General features: G+C 48.0%; 1 protein-coding gene across 6 annotated transcripts in view; it reads right to left on the reverse strand.

Annotated features, from left to right (window-relative positions):
- RIMBP2 (RIMS binding protein 2) overlaps positions 1-17,002 on the reverse strand; it is a 236,167-nt gene that overhangs the window by 160,391 nt on the left and 58,774 nt on the right. For 5 of the 6 annotated variants that reach the window (XM_064481322.1, XM_064481320.1, XM_064481314.1 and 2 more), the window contains exon 2: positions 15,906-16,024. The gene's annotated coding sequence lies outside the window, so the exon portion shown is untranslated. Of the gene's footprint in view, positions 1-15,905; positions 16,025-17,002 lie in introns of those variants that run through there. The other variant, XM_064481324.1, reaches the window with a different exon arrangement.

Here is a 17,002-nt window from a genome sequence, read left to right on the forward strand (position 1 = left end):
GAGACAGCCCTTCCCCTGCCCTTTGCTTTCCCCCAACAGATGCGATGCCTGAAGGTGCAGCAGCCGTGACTGCGAACACAGCAGGGCACCGGGAGGCAGCGTGCTGGAGCCCTGGGCACCCCGGGGTGGCCCCTCAGGACTTGCCTCATCTCTGTACGACAGTGTTGAAAGGCTCTGCTGTACCCTGGAGCTGGACCTAACCTAATCACTGCACCCATCTGGTCCGTCCGCACTTGACGGAATGCTTTGTACTTGGCAACACAGCTCCATGTAGAGCCTCTGATCTGAACTGAGAAAAACGAATGGGTGTGCCTCTCCTCAAATAAAGGGGTGTGGAGGAGGGGGGTGGGTAACAGCTCAGTGCCAGAGCACGTGCTTAGCGTGCACGATGTCTGGGTTCAATCCCCAGTACCTCCATCAAAATGAGGGGAGGGGAGGAAAGGAAGAGGTAAGGAGTCACCCCCCAGGAGCAGAGTGAGGGCGCAGCAGCACAGGAGCGCCCTGACTCCTCTCACAGACGTCCCCCCACCCTCCCACCCCTGCTGCCCGAGCCCCACCCAACGTCCACGTGGCTCCTTCCTGCGGCTCAGACAACCAAGACAGCCTTTCCTCCAACTCAGCATCACTGCTTTCTGAAGGTCAAAGACTGTTAAGATGTCCCAGAAGAGACCAACCCCTGCAGTCAGGGAGCTATAAAGTGAATGAACAACATAAACAAATGGATGAAATACGCAACACTCAACAACAGGATGCTTCCCACACATCAGATTCGCTCCAAAAAAGTTAAAGTGAAGACACCCAGTGCTGGCAAGCACACGAGGAACAGGAAACTCCGTACGCAGCGGACGGGAAGGGCATTCCTAGAGTCTTTTTTGGAAAACCACCTGCCGGAAGCATAATTTAAAAGAATATAAACACATTTTGACCCATAAATTCCTAGAAATGGATTTCTTAAAATAAAAGCCATAATAATATATCCATGGAATCCTTACCATAGCACTGTACAGGTAAAAAAAATGGAATGTCTTTTAATGTAGCAGTTGAGTAAAATTGTGGTATATATATACAGTGTTATGTTTCAATGATGTCTCCATAAAGCTAGCGAAAATATTTTTTAGTTGTGGTATATCCATAGCATGGATTCCATAAAGTAAATTCAAAATAATTGGAAGTGTATATATTGGCATGAAATATGTTCATGACACACTTCTGAGCAGAAAAGAATGTACCCTGTGTGTGTGTCTGTTTCTATGACTGGTGTGACTGCAGTGGTGCCCAGCGCTCCAGCACGCAGCCTCCCGGTGCCCTGCTGTGTTCACAGTCATGGCTGCTGCACCTTCAGACATCGCGTCCACGGGAGGAAGCCAAAGTGCATTCGCACCAGTCACAGAAACAGATACGCACACAGGGTATGTATGCCCATTTTTTATAAGCCAACAAAACCCAAAAAAGCCTAAATGTGGGCATACAGGTGTTCTCACCTGATTATACAGTGGGGGGCAAGGTGTGGAGGAAACCACGCTGGTTACCTGGGCGTGGGGAATGTGATGTAAGAAATCTTTAGGGGAGAGCTAAGGGGGGGGAACCAATACATATAAGCAGCACCGTTTTTCACGGACAGGGACAGGCCTCCCTGCAGTGATGGGCAAAGATTTCAGACCTCCACCACCACGACCGTAGGTGCCATCAGTCCGTCCAGGCGAGCTGCGTGCAGAGGCATCCATGTGAAAATCCCTGCCTCACAGATGCCCCGTCCTTCTGCTCCAGACAAAGGCGTTTGCTTCCTCACCTTTGACAGGCTTCAATCTTTCTGCCTGGAGGAGGCACACAGTCCACAAACATTTTGAATTTTTAAAGGAACCTACAGGCGGCTGCTCTGCATCCAAGAGCAAACGACGTCTACTGTTACAGACTACAATACTCTACACATGGCTTGCAGGACAGGTGGGGAGCTGTCTAAGGTATCCTGTCGCAGACCTAGACATCTGGTCCTCTTGACCCCTCCCCCCCCACACACACACACAAAACACAGTCTCTCTGTCTCTGGCCTCCCCCACCTCCTTCCTCCATTCCCGCTCCCTCTCTCCCTCCTCCTCCTCTTCCTCTCTTCCTTTCTCTCCCTGTCTCCCATTTGTCTCCCTCCCCTCACTGCCTCCTCCAATCTTATCATCTTTAGGAGGGCTCACAACTCGGGCTGGTGCAGAATCACCTGATTAATAACCACAACACCATTTACCAAGTGCCCACTCTTGTTCTCAAAGCTGACTGCAAAATGAGTACTACTGTTAAACCCATCTAACATCCAAGGAAACTGAGGCACAGAAAAATCCACTCAACCAATTAACAAATGTCTCCTAAGCTCCTACTATGTTCTAGGCACTATTCCAGGTAGCAGTGAACCAGACAGAGGTGAAGGGACTCCCCACTCCAGTTCTCACAGGACAGAGCCTGTGGCTGGCAGGAAGCCATGCATGTCCTGAGACCTGGCAGCGTGGAGCCCTGGGGCCCTTTCCCAAGAACAGGGAAGCTCTCCTCTTAAATCTCTATGAAGCAGCAAGCAAGGAGCTTGATGGGGCAGGACACAGCACCAGAAGAAAGAGGAGTAAGAAACGCTGGTCGCCGGATCCACTCAGATCCACTCGGCGTCACAGAGCCCACTTCATCCCATTGCCGGGACGCTTCACCCCGTCTGCTATCTTTCTAGAACCTCCAACCCTGTGCCTCACAGTCACCGGGTCCGAGCCCCTCCTGTGCACCAGTCCTGGCGCTGAGACCTTACCAGCTTTCACTGCATTTAACCCCACAAACAGCACCTCTGAGACAAGTCCTGGTTAAACACACGGCAGCAGGACAGTTTCAGGAAATTCCAGCATCAGCCCACATCCAGTAGGCGGTAGGTGACGGCGCCAGGACGTGGACCCAGTCCTGTCTGCACCCAAGTGGCACGTCCCTCTTGCCTAGACTACACTTCTCCTCCCCTAGCAAACACTGCCCTAGGGCATGGGCTAGGGCTTCCATAAAAACTGCTCACGCTGGCTGTAAGGACGTGCCATTTGTATCTATAGGCAGAAATAACGAGTTGGTTTCATCTCATGTCACCCTTCTCTAATGCCTTTACTTAATGGCACTGAGAAGGGTCCCAAGGCTGTGACACGGTCGACAGGAAAGAGCACCACAGAGAATCAAGCGTGTGCCTCGTGGGCAGGTGGTCGGGGAGTGCTGTGTGTGTTGGTTAGGATGGCCCAGGTTTCAAAGAGTCATGGGAGGGGCTTCAGGTAGGGCTGGAACAAGGGGCCTGGCTGATACTGCTCAGTTTCTTTCCAGGGTCTGGGAAAACCTGACCCTTCCTCGGGTCTGGCTTTAATATCTGACTCTGATTCCACGCTAGGTGCTAACAGGTCTGGTGTTTTAAGCTTTGTTACCCACAGGCAGTGGAAAAGGAGAAATCTTTATGACAGCATGGTAACCACATTCTCAAAGGCCACTCTGACTGGACTGAGGCCACACACAGATCTGAAAGTGGCCAGAGAGACAGAATGAACCAAAGAGCTGGCCAAGGTCACATGCTCTCTCCCTTGAGTCGGGGATGCAGCAAGCTTCCTCTGAGCCTTGTGAATCGAAAAACAATAGGGAGTGAGGGAAAGGGGTGTGGAGGCGGACAGGCTGTCAACAAACCTCCACTGCGCCATGTGCATCACATCGCCCCCCCAGAGGCCCATCCGTCCACCCTGGGAGAACACGGGTGTGAGCCGAACACCTCCTTCCCCCTGCATGAAACGCAGACCTAGGGGGCTCCTTCCCCCTCTGTTGTGTGCTCCCTTACTGCACGTCTCTGCAGAGATAAAGGAAGGACTTCCTCATGTCCCTCCAGTAACCGATCTCCATACTGCTCGTTAGACCAAGGCCCGGGCGATGGAATGGGGGCAACGCCCTACAACACACCCAGCTTCCCTACGGTTCTGTCACAAGGGTAATCACCAGGTGTGACACTGTAACTCCATTTTCTCTGAGAAGGACTTTTTCCACTGACCTGATTAAACTAGGAGTGAGTGTAATTAGGGGACAGAACCGAGTGCTCATCACAAAGGAGGCGTGGATGGCTATGCAGGCAGTGTATTAAGCCCCAGCACGGACACGGTTATGGACAAACACACTGCTAACTCGGGGCCAAGGGAACAGCACTAAGTCTCTTCTGCAAAGCTGCTGTGGGGCTCTGCGAGCTTCCGATGAGAGTCACGCCCCCTAAATATCTCAGAGCTCTAAAGAGAGAAAAAACCTGCACGTCTGCAAATCAGTTGATTCATGCAAATTTTTCTAGCCATTGGACACCATCTCCAAGTTGCCCAGACAACTAAGCTATTCCTGGCCTGCCGAAATGATTTAATTCGTGAACCTCCTGTTAACTCAGAACTCGGGGCCATCCACAGGTCTGGGGGGCAGAAGGCCCTTGGTGACGAACTCTAGGGCAGAGATACTCAACCTCACTGCTGAAAGGGTCAAAAGCCCCCTTCTCCTTCCTCCACTAAGCCTCCAGCTGGAACAACCTACCTCCCCTGAAAGAAAGGCACCAGGAGGGCTCACCCTCCACCCCACCGAGGACACTGGGACGTTGCCGCCTGTCTGAAACCACGAGGCATGTTATTCAGGGCGTTTACCCACTGATGTAACTGCCATGAGAGGACAGAAAGAACTCCACGTGGATTCTACTTAGAAGATTAGCCCTGGATCTCACTCACCTCGTCGCTGCTTTCCAGTCCGACAAGCCCCACGCAGGACGGCCCTGCGTGACACCCAAGGGGCTTTCAGGTACAGACCTGGCAGGCGTTTCCACAGTCACTGACCTACACATCGCAGGACCATCGGCAATTTAATGTCCTTCAATGAAAACGGCTCCATTTGATGCACATCCGTACTCTACACCTCTGTAATACGGTCACCTCCCCTCTGGTGTATGCGTGAACAGGCCTCAGGTCTGCGGGTCCAGACAGCCCCCCAGATCTCGCTGGATCTGAGTAGCAGTGTTGTTTTCCATGTATTTGACTATTTTTACCTTCTATCTCTAGCAGGATCTTCCACTTAATCTAGTGATACCAAGGTTGTTAAACAGACTTACACAGTCCATTAATTTAAACAAATATAATGATACTATATAAGTGATAGTAAAGCTATCAAGCAGATAGTGCGAAAGTCAGGAACATGGTGACTCTCATGGATAAATATTTATGAAACAAATGAACACATTTATCTCTCTTCCAAACCCATAGGTTTCCAACTCCCTGCTCTAATGCACCGTAATGCTCATGTCTCCCCTTTGCCTGAGCTGGCTGGCGTGGCTAGCAACCTTTCACAAATCCACATTATCTTCTCACAGTATCAGACTCACTGAGGGGCCAGTTCATATCTTTCTCATTCCTAAATCTTTCATAGTACACAGGGCAGAAGCACTGGATAAAGTCTGATTAGTTGAATTGTTCCCTCTGCCTCTATGAATCCAACCTCTCTTCCAGGGCCTCTGGTCCTCCTCCTCTAGGAAGCCCTCCTTGATCACCCTGGCCCATAATGTCTTTATCTCAATGAACAATCTGTTTTGGTTGGCTCTGCATCCATTCCCCATTCTTCTAGTTCTAATAGTCTACTTTTTCTCTGGGAAATTACTGTTCTCCTTTTCAGTCCAGAGTGGGCACATGGCCCAGACCTGGACAAAATGCCATCCATCCTAAACCAAATAATTGTTATGGAACATATGTTGTCTCAGGTTGAGTGCCACGTTGGTCCCATCAGAGACAAACTTGGGTCTTCTGCTGGGTTATCAAACAGCAGCAGCTCCCTTTCTTCCTGCATAGTGAGCTAGGAAAAGAGAAGGTTAGCCTAGAGCTGCTGGTGGCCACCACGTGCGTGGAAAGAGCCTGCTGAGATGAAGCTGGTGGGGAAGAAAGGTGGGTCAAGAAATGGAAAGACACTATATCCTGATGACATTGCTTCAGCCACTGGATCCATCCAAGCCTGAAGTTCTTCTCTCCATAAATATCCTTTTTTGTTTAAGCCAGAATGAGTTGACTGTTCATTAACTTGAAGCCAAAAAAATCTGTGACTAATACACCATCATTTGAACCTCAAATATGCATCTTATCTGTACTATTTGAACAGAGAAAGATACTGCATCTCCGTGTCCTCACATGGCCTCTCACAGGCACCAAGTCATTGGATGTACAGCACACCATAATCCAGTATGACCTCATCTTAACTTACATCTTCACTGTGTCAGCAAGGGCTCTACTTCTGAACAGGGTTACATTTGCAGGTAACAGGGGTTAGGATCTGAACATATCTTGGGGGACTGAATTCAACCCATTACAGCTACCATCTTGTAACTCCTAGGAAAGCCAGTCTCAAGGCAAAGGAGGGAGAGAGAAACAAGCCGAATATATTTGTGATACAACAGATCGAGCCTCACCTGCAGTCTGCATGATATCTGGACCTGCCTCCCCTTCACATCCCCAAATATCCTTTCTTATTTAAGCCAACTTGAGTGGGTTTTTCTATTATTTTTAACAAAACACGCTGTAACCAGAATGAATATGGAGTCTCTCAAGTCACTGGTCTCATGAGGGTAGGATGCTCTCCCCAAAGCAGGACAGATTTCTGGACAAAGCAACCAGGGGCTCAAAATCCTCTGGCCCTCTCCTCCTAGTAAAGACAAAAAGATTGAGGACTCTTCATTCTCAGTTTTCTTCTCCCTCCTTCAACTTTCCTGGTGTAGGGTCTGTTCTGCACGTGGGGAAGGATTCCCGCTCTAGCATCCCAAGGGCTGTGTGGCCTCTGTTCTACCTGGTGCTACCTGCCCCAAGGGGCCTGGCTCCTTTTCATACTGCCTGGCCACGGCTGAACAGTCTTCCTGGCAGCTGACGGGACTGCAAAAAGAAATTCAGGCAAAATGCCTTCTTCAAAAGCGTTGAGAGAGAAATTTTTTTTATAGCTTTGTAATGTAAATAACCTTGAAGTCAAAATTCCAGCAACAGAAAGCAAATGTAAGACTGCACATGAAAAGGATGGAAAAGAGATCTTTTAGTCATATTCAAGCGTACAGTGATCTTGCTAATAATACAAGGCACACAGTCCATTTAGAAAGAGAGGGAAGGTGGGAGGGAGAAAGAAAGTCTGACTCTCCACCCCAGGTTTTCATCAGAGACGAGTCTTGGTCTAAAAGCCAGAAATTAACACCTTTCTTGCTGTTGAAGTTCCCATGTTTTGAAAAAAATTACCTTGTAAGAAGTTACCTTCAAAATATGGCACCAAATCAGCAAAATTGGGGAAAAAATATTTTTCCAGTATGTTAGTATTCATTCACTCATTTAATGATTCATTCATTCATCCCATCATCTATTCAACAAATACACGTGCTTACTACGTGTCAGAGGAACAGTCCAGGTGCTGAGAAAACTGAATAAATTAGGCAAATTCCCTGCCCTCTCTAGTTTAGCGGGTCTCACAGACCGCAGACAAGCAAATAAATGAACGTGGTTTCAGGGAGTGCAGACGCTGCTGAGTAAGACAACGGCTTCACAAAACCAGCCGCTGCAGCTCATCCTCACGCACTCTCATTTCCCATCTCGCCCAGGACTGAGACAACAACACCCTTTACCTACCCTGTCGTTGCTGACTTCTTACTTCCTTGGGAAACAGATCCTACAAATTCACAGAAACTAAAGCCCCCCTGTTTACAGGATGCATGTGGGTTACCCGCACTAATCAAGCAGGGAACTAAATCAAGGAGAGATTTTAGAAGCCACAGTTCTGCATAAACAGCCTGAGATATTTTAACATGAATATCCTCTACGTTCCACAGTGACTGACTCTCACGCTGGCTTAATCTGACAAAGCCATGTCGTCATGGGAACCAGGCACAGTCCACGGCCACAGGTTAAAAATTAAGCTCCACCTGTGGTAATGCTCCCTTATCCATCTCCTCTTGGAATCCAAAGCCCTTGCGTTTGCCCTGGGCAGCCGGCCACGCTCTGCTGATAGCACCTGCCAGGGGCAAAGGCTGTTGCCTGGTTACTAACTGGTGACAGGGACAAGCCTGGCTGGACTGCAGGCCAAAGACGCCTAAGGGCTGGCATGGAGATGGGACAGCGTCAGTGAGGAGGTGGCCCTCGGCCCTTCGTACTCGGGTGCCACAGAGGGCCAGGTGGAAGGGAGCCTGCATCCCAGGAGGCATCTTCCTGGGAGGTGCCCCCCAACACTGTGACGCAGGCTCCCAGGTCCGCGTGCAACAGGGCCATGCGCACTCTTCTTCCGGCCAGAGCACCTGACTTCGCTCTGGACATGGTCTGGCGAGAAGGGCAAGCAAGGTGCCCACCCCCTCCCACCGTGGGGCGAGGAAGACCCTGGCCAGCGGAGAGAACCAAACACAAAAGCAGCAGCTGCAGCGGACTGCTCCCAGTGGTCAGCCTGAGGGCCCACCCATTAATACCCACTCCCTAGGCTCCCACGTCCTCTCCTTCCAGCTGATCCTTCTAGAACACGCCCCTTCTTGGGATAGCCAGGACTGGGTTCTGCTGCTTGTCCCCAAAGCCCCTGTGTCAGCTGGCTGGGGCTGCCGTGACCAAGCACCCCAAACTGGGTGACTCAACAGACCCCTATGTTTCACAGTTCTGCAGGCTGGAAGTCTGAGCGCGCAGTGCCGGCAGGGCTGGCTCCTCCCGAGGCTGTGAGGGAGTTGGTCCCCACGCCTCCCCCAGGCCCTGATGGTCCACTGGCAACGTTCTTCGGCTTGTGGAAACTCCCCCCGGTCTCTGCCTCCCCCTGGACATGGCATCCCCCTGCGTGCATGTCTGTGTCTAAACTTCCTCTTTATAAGGACACCAGTCCTACTGGATCAGGGCCCACACTAGTGTCCTCTTTCTGACTTGACTGCATCTGTAAAGACCCCTTCTTCAAATAAGGTCACATTCTGAGCTGCTGGGGGTCAGACCTCCAACATTTTGTGGGGAATACAATTCAACCCATAACAGATCTCTAAGCGATCCAGAGTGGACCATACCATACAGCCATGGCAAGCATGCAGGAACCTACAAACCAGGACCCACCCCAGTTAGTGTCCCATGGAACAGTTATGTTAGCAACGGGCAGCATGCCTCGAGATCGGCCTGGATGCGGAGGCCTGCAAATGCCAAACACACCTCTGTAAGGAGGACGAGGTCATCTCACAGTGAAGGATGAGTTCATTTTTTTCACCCCAATCTCCTGGGGAACGTGGTCAATTTTTTATAGGGAATAACCTTAGGTGAATTTGAAAACTCTTGATCCTGATCACAAGGCTTCAGGAAATGGGTCTTCCGAAAGAAGAGTTAAGGTGGTAGAATTTGGGTGGATGCTCTCCTTGAGTGTAAAGTACGGACCCAAGAAACCACAGTACAAAGTTCTGCTGCCTTTCTGAGACTAATGATAGAGGTGTCAAAATGATGGGGAAGTAGCATCAGGTCTATGAACTCTAAGGGTATGGTTAAGAGATTCTAATTAAAACTGAAGCCAACACAGAGGAAACTCACTCAGATTCCTGAAACACTGTTTGAGCTCCTGGATCAAACTGTTCCTGAAGCCAGTGTCTATGCTCTCTTCAATTACACCAGTCAATTAACTCTCCCTTTTGCTTAAGCTAGTTTGAGCTGTGTTCCTGTCATCTGCAAACTAAAGAGCTCGGACAAACACAAGAGCACAGGGCATGGCGGGCCCCAAAGACCTTGCTGAGAGTACAGCGGCCTCCCTTCTCTTTCTGCAGGACAAAAGGAGCATGAGAGCTGTGTTCCAGGGTCTGAGTTTGCCAAGAGACCAGAGTGATAAGGACACTCTCAAGATCCATATGCGGTAGCTTTCCTGGCAGTTTCTGAAGCCTCTGCCACACACATTTGCACACTCTTGTGCTTTTTACTACCCTTGCCAGCACACAGAGGGCCATTACAGCATGCCAGCATCACACGTGCTCCCTGGCACGCCCAGGACAGTGGTAACAATCACTGGACTGTAACTGGCACTAAGACTTCTGTATCAACAGAGCCCATTCCATTTTGACTCGTCTACTTTAAAAAAAAAAAAAAAGAAACAAAATAGAATTTAAAATACATAATTGCTTTAGTCATGACAAGTAATGACATTAAGAGCCATTTTAACTAGACATTTCCACACAAATGAGATTATGCTGAGACAGTCTGTCCTGAGGCCCCAACCAAAGTGAGACCCCAGAACCTGTGCAGGGGACTCTTGGTCCTGGGGCACAAGAACCTCTGAGGTTGTAGGAAACTGGGTTTCCCCAACCCTCACAAGTTTTGCCATGTCTCTGTACCACCGAATAACTTCCCCTGTTTCCTTCAACAAGCACATGTGTCTTACGGACATAAAAACACTGAAAAAGGAGACTTCGTCTCCTTGTGGTTTTGATTCACATTTCCTTGATGATTAGTGATGTTGAACATCTTTTCATGCGCCTGTTGGCCATCTGTGTGTCTTTTTGGGAAAACTGTCTACTCAGGTCCTCCGCTCCTTTGTTAGCAGGGTTGCTTGTTTGTCTGTTTGTGCGTGTTGTTGCTGTTGAGCTGCATGAGTTTTTTTTTTACCTATTCTGGATTTCAGCCTTTATCAGACGTATGATTTGCAAATACATTCTCCCATTCAGGAGGCTACCTTTTTGTCTTGTTGATGGTTTCCTCTACTGCACAGAGGCTTTTTAGTTTATTTTGCTCCTGTCACCCTTGCCTGTGTGAGTAAATCCAAAAAAAAAAAAACACTAAGACTGGCATTAATGAGGATACTGCCTATGTTTTCTTCTAGGAATTTTATGGGTTCAGGTCTTATATTCAAGTCTTTAATTCATTGTAAGTTAATTTTTATGTATGGTATAAGATCGTGGTCTAGGTTCATTCTTTTGCATGTGGCCATCCACTGTCACACCTGTTAGAATGACTATTATCAAACAGACCTGAAATAACAAATGTTGGTGAGGGTGTGGAGAAAGGGGAATCCTTGTACACTGCTGGTGGGAATGTAACTTGGTGCAGCCACTGTGGAGAACAGTATGGAAATTCTTCAAACAATTAAGCATAGAATTACCATCTGATTTAGCTATTCCACTTCTGGGTGTTCATCTAAAGAACACCCAGAAGCACTAATCCAAAAAAGTACATGCACCCCCATGTTCATAGCAGTGTTATTTACAATAGTCAAGATATGGAAACAACCTAAGAGTCCACTGACAGATGAATGGATAAAGAAGATGTAAAATATATATATATATGTGATATTCTATATATATGATACATGTATATCTGTACCTTTTATCTTTATTAGGTTAATTATTTCATGGTCAACCAATACAGTTTCATATACATACATACACACACATACACGTATACATACACATACACACACATATACACACAAACACACAGAGTGGAATACTACTCAGCCACAAAGAAGAATGGAACCCTGCCATTTGTGACAACATGGATGGACCTCGAGTGTATTATGCTAATTGAAATAAGTCAGAGGGAGAAAGACAAATACCATATGATTTCACTCATATGTCGAATCTTTAAAAAAAAACAAACAAATGAACAAACTAAGTAAAAGAAAACAAGCTCATAGATACAGAGATCAGACGAGTGGGTGGCGGAGGGGAGGGGTTGGGGGCAGGCGGAGGGTGTGGGGGGCCGAGTGTATGATGAAGGATGGTCACCAGACTCGTGGTGATTGCTCTGCGACGCACGCAGAGGTCGAATTATCATGCTGTACACCCAAAACTTACGTACTAAAAACAGACTGAAAACTGTATTGGTTGACCATGAAATAATTAACCTAATAAAGATGAAAGGTACAGATTTATTTCTCGACAGAAGAAAAGGGAAGAGAAACTTTTATTACTATCATGAGACCATTGGTTGATGCACTAGTTACAACTTTTTAGTGAAGAATTTTAATTTTTTCCAGGAACTGTCTGACTGTATTTGGGTTCTGCTGGCTGTGTCTGTCTGGCTACCCACAGAACACTTGAGGTATTGGGTTGGTCGACAGGTTTAGGCTGCACCTTCACCAGACTGACAAAGTTCTCCATAGGGGCAGAGAAGACAAAATTACTTTCTCTCAGACCCTGCTCACAGCTTGAATATCATCTCTGTTCCAAGAGCTCACGGCATTGAGTAAACAGGTCTGCCTGCCAACCCTAGGAGGCAGGAACAATACAAATTATCTAAGAGGGGACATGAAAGAACAGATGGTATGGCCAAAGTGCCAATGGACCAGTGAGTCCATTTCCTTCCAGGGTCAATGATCCCCGGTCTTAACAAATATTGACTGAGTACCTATAACGTACAAAGTCAGGCCATTAGACTACACACACACACACACACACACACACAGAAGCAGATCCAGAAGGAGCAAACTGATGACAGTGGACAGCTTGGTGGAAGGGAGAAAGTCAAAGACACCCGAGTTTTCACGAATGGAACATATCCATTTACTGCCTAAGTAAGGAAAAATGAATTTTAAAGGTTGCAGAGCAGTGTACGTATGTCCTTGGATACACACACACATCAAGGTAAGCACACACATACACATGCACCTCATTTTTGTACACGCACAGGCATCTCTAATATCAAAGCACTGTGCCTGTGTGTGTGTTTGTGGATGCATGGGAAAAGATCTGAAAATTCTGTAATAACTGAGAACTTTCCCTAACTTGGGAAAGGAGACAGTCACCCAAGTCCAGGGAGCACAGAGTTCCACACAGGATCAGCCCAAAGATGAGCACACCGAGGCACACAGTCATCAAATTGACAGCAATTAAGGATGAGGAGAAAATATTAAAATCAGCAACAGAAAAGCAACAAATAAACTATGGGAGTTCCCTTGTATGTTATCAGCTGATTTTTCAGCAGAAACTCCTCAGGCCAGAAGGGAGTGGCACGGTATACTTAAAGTGATGGAAGGGGGGAACTTACAACCAAGAACACTCTACCCAGCAAGGCTCTCGTTCAGATTTGATGGAGAAATCAAAAGCTTCACAGATAAACAAAAGCTAAAAGAATTCAGCACCACCAAGCCAGCTTTACAACAAATGTTAAAGGAACTTCTCTAGGCATCAAACCACAAGAAAAGAGAACAAGGGGGGGAGGGGGGAAGACCTACAAAAACAAACCCAAAACAGTTAACAAAATGGCAGTAAGAACATAACATATCAATAACAACCTTATGTAAACTGAGTAAACGCTCCAACCTAAAGACACAGACTGGCTGGATGGGAACAGGAACAAGAGCCGTATACACGCTGTCTACAAGAGACCCACTCCGGAGCTAGACACATGCAGGCTGCAAGTGAGGGGACGGGAAAAGGCACGCCCTGCAAAAGGAGACCGAAAGAAAGCTGGAGTAGCAACACTTACATCAGAGACTGAAAGGAGACTGAAAATTCTGAAAGGAAACACCTAACTCTTAATAGTGATTACTGACGGGGATCAGGGAAGGGGATGGTATCCAGAGGACTTTCCCTCTTCACTCGACGTGCCTGTAAGATGAGACTGCTACTGCCCTTGAAATCTGACAAAGGAAAACGATTTTAAAGATGTTTCCACACACTCATGACCTCCGTAAAATTGCTGTTGACGACATAAAGCTCTCCAGCTTGGGTTTATGAATAAACAGGTCGACGTTATATTTACACAGAGGGGCCCTGGCCCCCGTTTAAAGGAATGGGTACCATCATACTGTGAATAACGTGCACGACAGATTCACAGGCACTGCCCTCAGAGAGCTTAAACCGGAGCGATCATTAAGGTGTGCTTAAGGCAGCTGTAACTTCCACACTCAGAATGCTCTCAGAGAGCCTCCTGCTCGGAGACAAACATGCAGGCCCTCCGAGACTCGCTGGCTAGACCTCCTATTTTGATAAGTCATGAGGATCTATTTTCTAATTGCTTTCTCTTCATGGTGAAATAATTCAAACATTCCATCCCCTTCCAAAGTGAGAACAAGAGCTAAATTTAAATGCAATAACTTAATGATGCATCTGCAATTCCAAGCAGCCAACAATCTATCAAAAAAAAAAATTAGCCCATTCCAAATATAGGAAAGATTCACACACAAGCACACCCCTCCTCTCTGTAGCTTGCAACCCCACAATGACCAAACACAATTTTTAAAGCCATCAAGTAATGAGCTCTCGAAGTAACCTGCATGCTACCCCTAAGAGAACGGAGTAAGTTCTGGGTCCCCTAGGCCATGCATAACAAATGAACTCTAAAAACATCACACACAAATGATAACCTGCGTCGCTCAACTGAGACGTGCCCTCTTTGAACGTGTCCATAACGACTCAGTGTGTCTGCTGAGGGCATACAGATAGACATCTCTCCCTCTAAATGATATCCACGGAAGAAATGGATGCTGTTAGGCAGATCATGATGGGAGATGAAGGGTTTGGGATATTATGCAGACATCTTCCCACCCCCAAGGACCCTGCCTTTATTAATTAAATAATGATTTGGGGGGAGCTTTATAGTGATGAAAAATGGATGGTTACCAAGTGTTTATCCTGTATCTGAAACAGCTGAGTTTCACATACAGACTCTTTCCATCTCCTGCCAGGGAAATGAACACACAAAACAGAAATCACAGGATTGGGTGTGAACTTAAATCTACAGAACACACACTGCCTGGGTCGCCTCTTAACAGCGCCGTCACTGCTATCGTTCTCACCACCACCGCCTCCACCATCGCCTCTATCCCCACCAGCATCTATTTACTGAAATACAAGATTCCGACCCATTTGTTTCTGTCAGGAGAAACCCCCAATGCCAAGCCCAGGCAGGGGCACCGGAGTTTCAGCTGGTTCACCTTCCGCTTCCTGTTAAAATGCTTGACCAACAACTAGCACCCAGCCCCCAGCCAGCCACCTGACCCCTGGAATCTTTGGCAGAAAGGAGCAGCTATTATCCTTGCCCCCTCAGATCATCTCAGGGTCACACAGTGTCAGTTACCGCCCTGTGTTCAGACCCCGCCTCCACACAGGAACGCTAAACTGAACGTGCTGTAAAGGAAGAGTCGAGCCAGCCTGGGTTTCTCTCCGGAACTCCGGAACCGACTTCCTCACCCCTGTGTTCAGGTGTAACTCAGACTCAAAACAGTGTCAGTGCAAAGCTGAATCCGAATCTTCCCCACAAGTCTGATTCTCTCTCAGTCTTCCTCATCGCAGGAAATGACACCCCCCCCCCCCACCTATGCTGTCCGCACCAAAATTCTGAAAGTCGTGCTGGTGAGCCCTCTCGCCCCTCCTCCATTCCAAAACGTCGCAGCCGGCGGGTCTTACTGCCCAGCTCCATCCAGAACCACTCCCACAGCCCTCACTTCTAGCGCCCGCACCCTGGTCCAGGCCGCCACGGCCGCTCAGGGGGCCACGCGGTGGCCTCCCAGTTCTCCTTGCGGCCACGTCTGCCTCCATCTCCACTCAGAATTTGCAGTGATTTTTTTAGGAGGCAAATTTTGATCAAATGTCACTCTCCTATGTAAAACTGGTCACTACTAGCTGGCCATTGCTCTTAGACTTGAAATCTACATCCTAACAGAACCTATGAGGTCCTGAATGAGCTGCCCCTCTCCCCCATCTGTGTCCAGACAACCACATTTCATGCATCTTGCTTGCCTCAGGACCTTGGCACTGCCATTCCCCCACGACACTGCTATCTCCACGAGGGTACGGATAACATCTGCTTTGCTCGCCGTTCTGACCTCCCCAACTACCAACCTACAGTTGGCCTTGATAAACATGTTTTGAATAGACCCTTAAACAACAAGAGAATGGACACGGCCTCTGACTGACACAGGGGGCAGAGCCTCAGAAGGAATAAAGGACAACTTACCACCAAGTTCCACTGCTGGGTTCCAGTGGGAAATTCCCAAGTGGGTCTTCCAAAGGGTGAGTCTGATCAGGTGTGTCCTCTGGACCAACAGGCCTCAGGTATGACGGGTCACGTCTAAACTGCAGGAAGAAGCGTACAATGTTCTGTCACAAAAGGACGGCTTACATGTTGGCTTTTCTACTCCCTCCACCTTCCTCTGTGCCTAAGATGCAGGCAAGTCAGGAGATAGGCTACATTTTCCAGTTCATAGTGTAACAGGGGAGAACAAATCTGACAAATGTTTCTTTTACTTTGACCTTTGTATCTACTGCTTTTGCAACAAGTTAATCACTCTAAGAATGTTGCCCATAAGTTTAAATTACACACAATAATCCATCTGTGGGAACCTGCCTCCCAGGTAATGAGCATTAAGCTAAAATACTTTCGTTTAGCTCACAGGGAACATCCTGACCAGGCCCACCTATGAATGACTGCATGCAGGAAGGACGAAATTAACACACCCTCTCTGGAGGCTGACCAGAACCCAAAATGTTTGACTTCACTCCCTCCCCTTTTGGTATAAAAGAAACCTGAATTCTAACACAGGTAAGACACTAGTCTTTGGGACACTAGTCCACCGTCTTCTCTGTCTGCTAGCTTTCCAAATAAAGTCACTATTCCTCGCCCCAACACCTTGCCCCTTGATTTACTGGCCCGCTGTGCAGGGACCAATACGAGCTTGGACTTGGTAACAGCAGCGCTGAGGGCTAAGGGACTGAGAGCTGAAACTTAGCTCCAGCCTGCCACTCTTCTTTCCCTTCACCCGAATTTCCTGGTGTAGATCAATGCAAAATACACACACATAAGCTTTCATGAGTCTCTGAGCAGAACTCTACGTTCCGAGATGTGACTAGAGCTATCGTGCGCAGGGCTAGCTATCCCTCTTTGCAGAGTGGTGGCACGCCATCGGCTGGTGACAAGCGGGGCAGACCTGAGGCCACAAGTCAGCACCCAGGCCTGCTCTACACATTTCCTGAATTATATAAACACGACTGGTGCTCAGCGGCTTAGGAGAAGTGTTACTGTGGGTCAAATTAATCAATAAAAATCAACATAAA

The sequence above is a fragment of the Camelus dromedarius genome, chromosome 31 (assembly GCF_036321535.1).
Source record: "Camelus dromedarius isolate mCamDro1 chromosome 31, mCamDro1.pat, whole genome shotgun sequence".
Lineage (NCBI taxonomy): Eukaryota > Metazoa > Chordata > Mammalia > Artiodactyla > Camelidae > Camelus > Camelus dromedarius.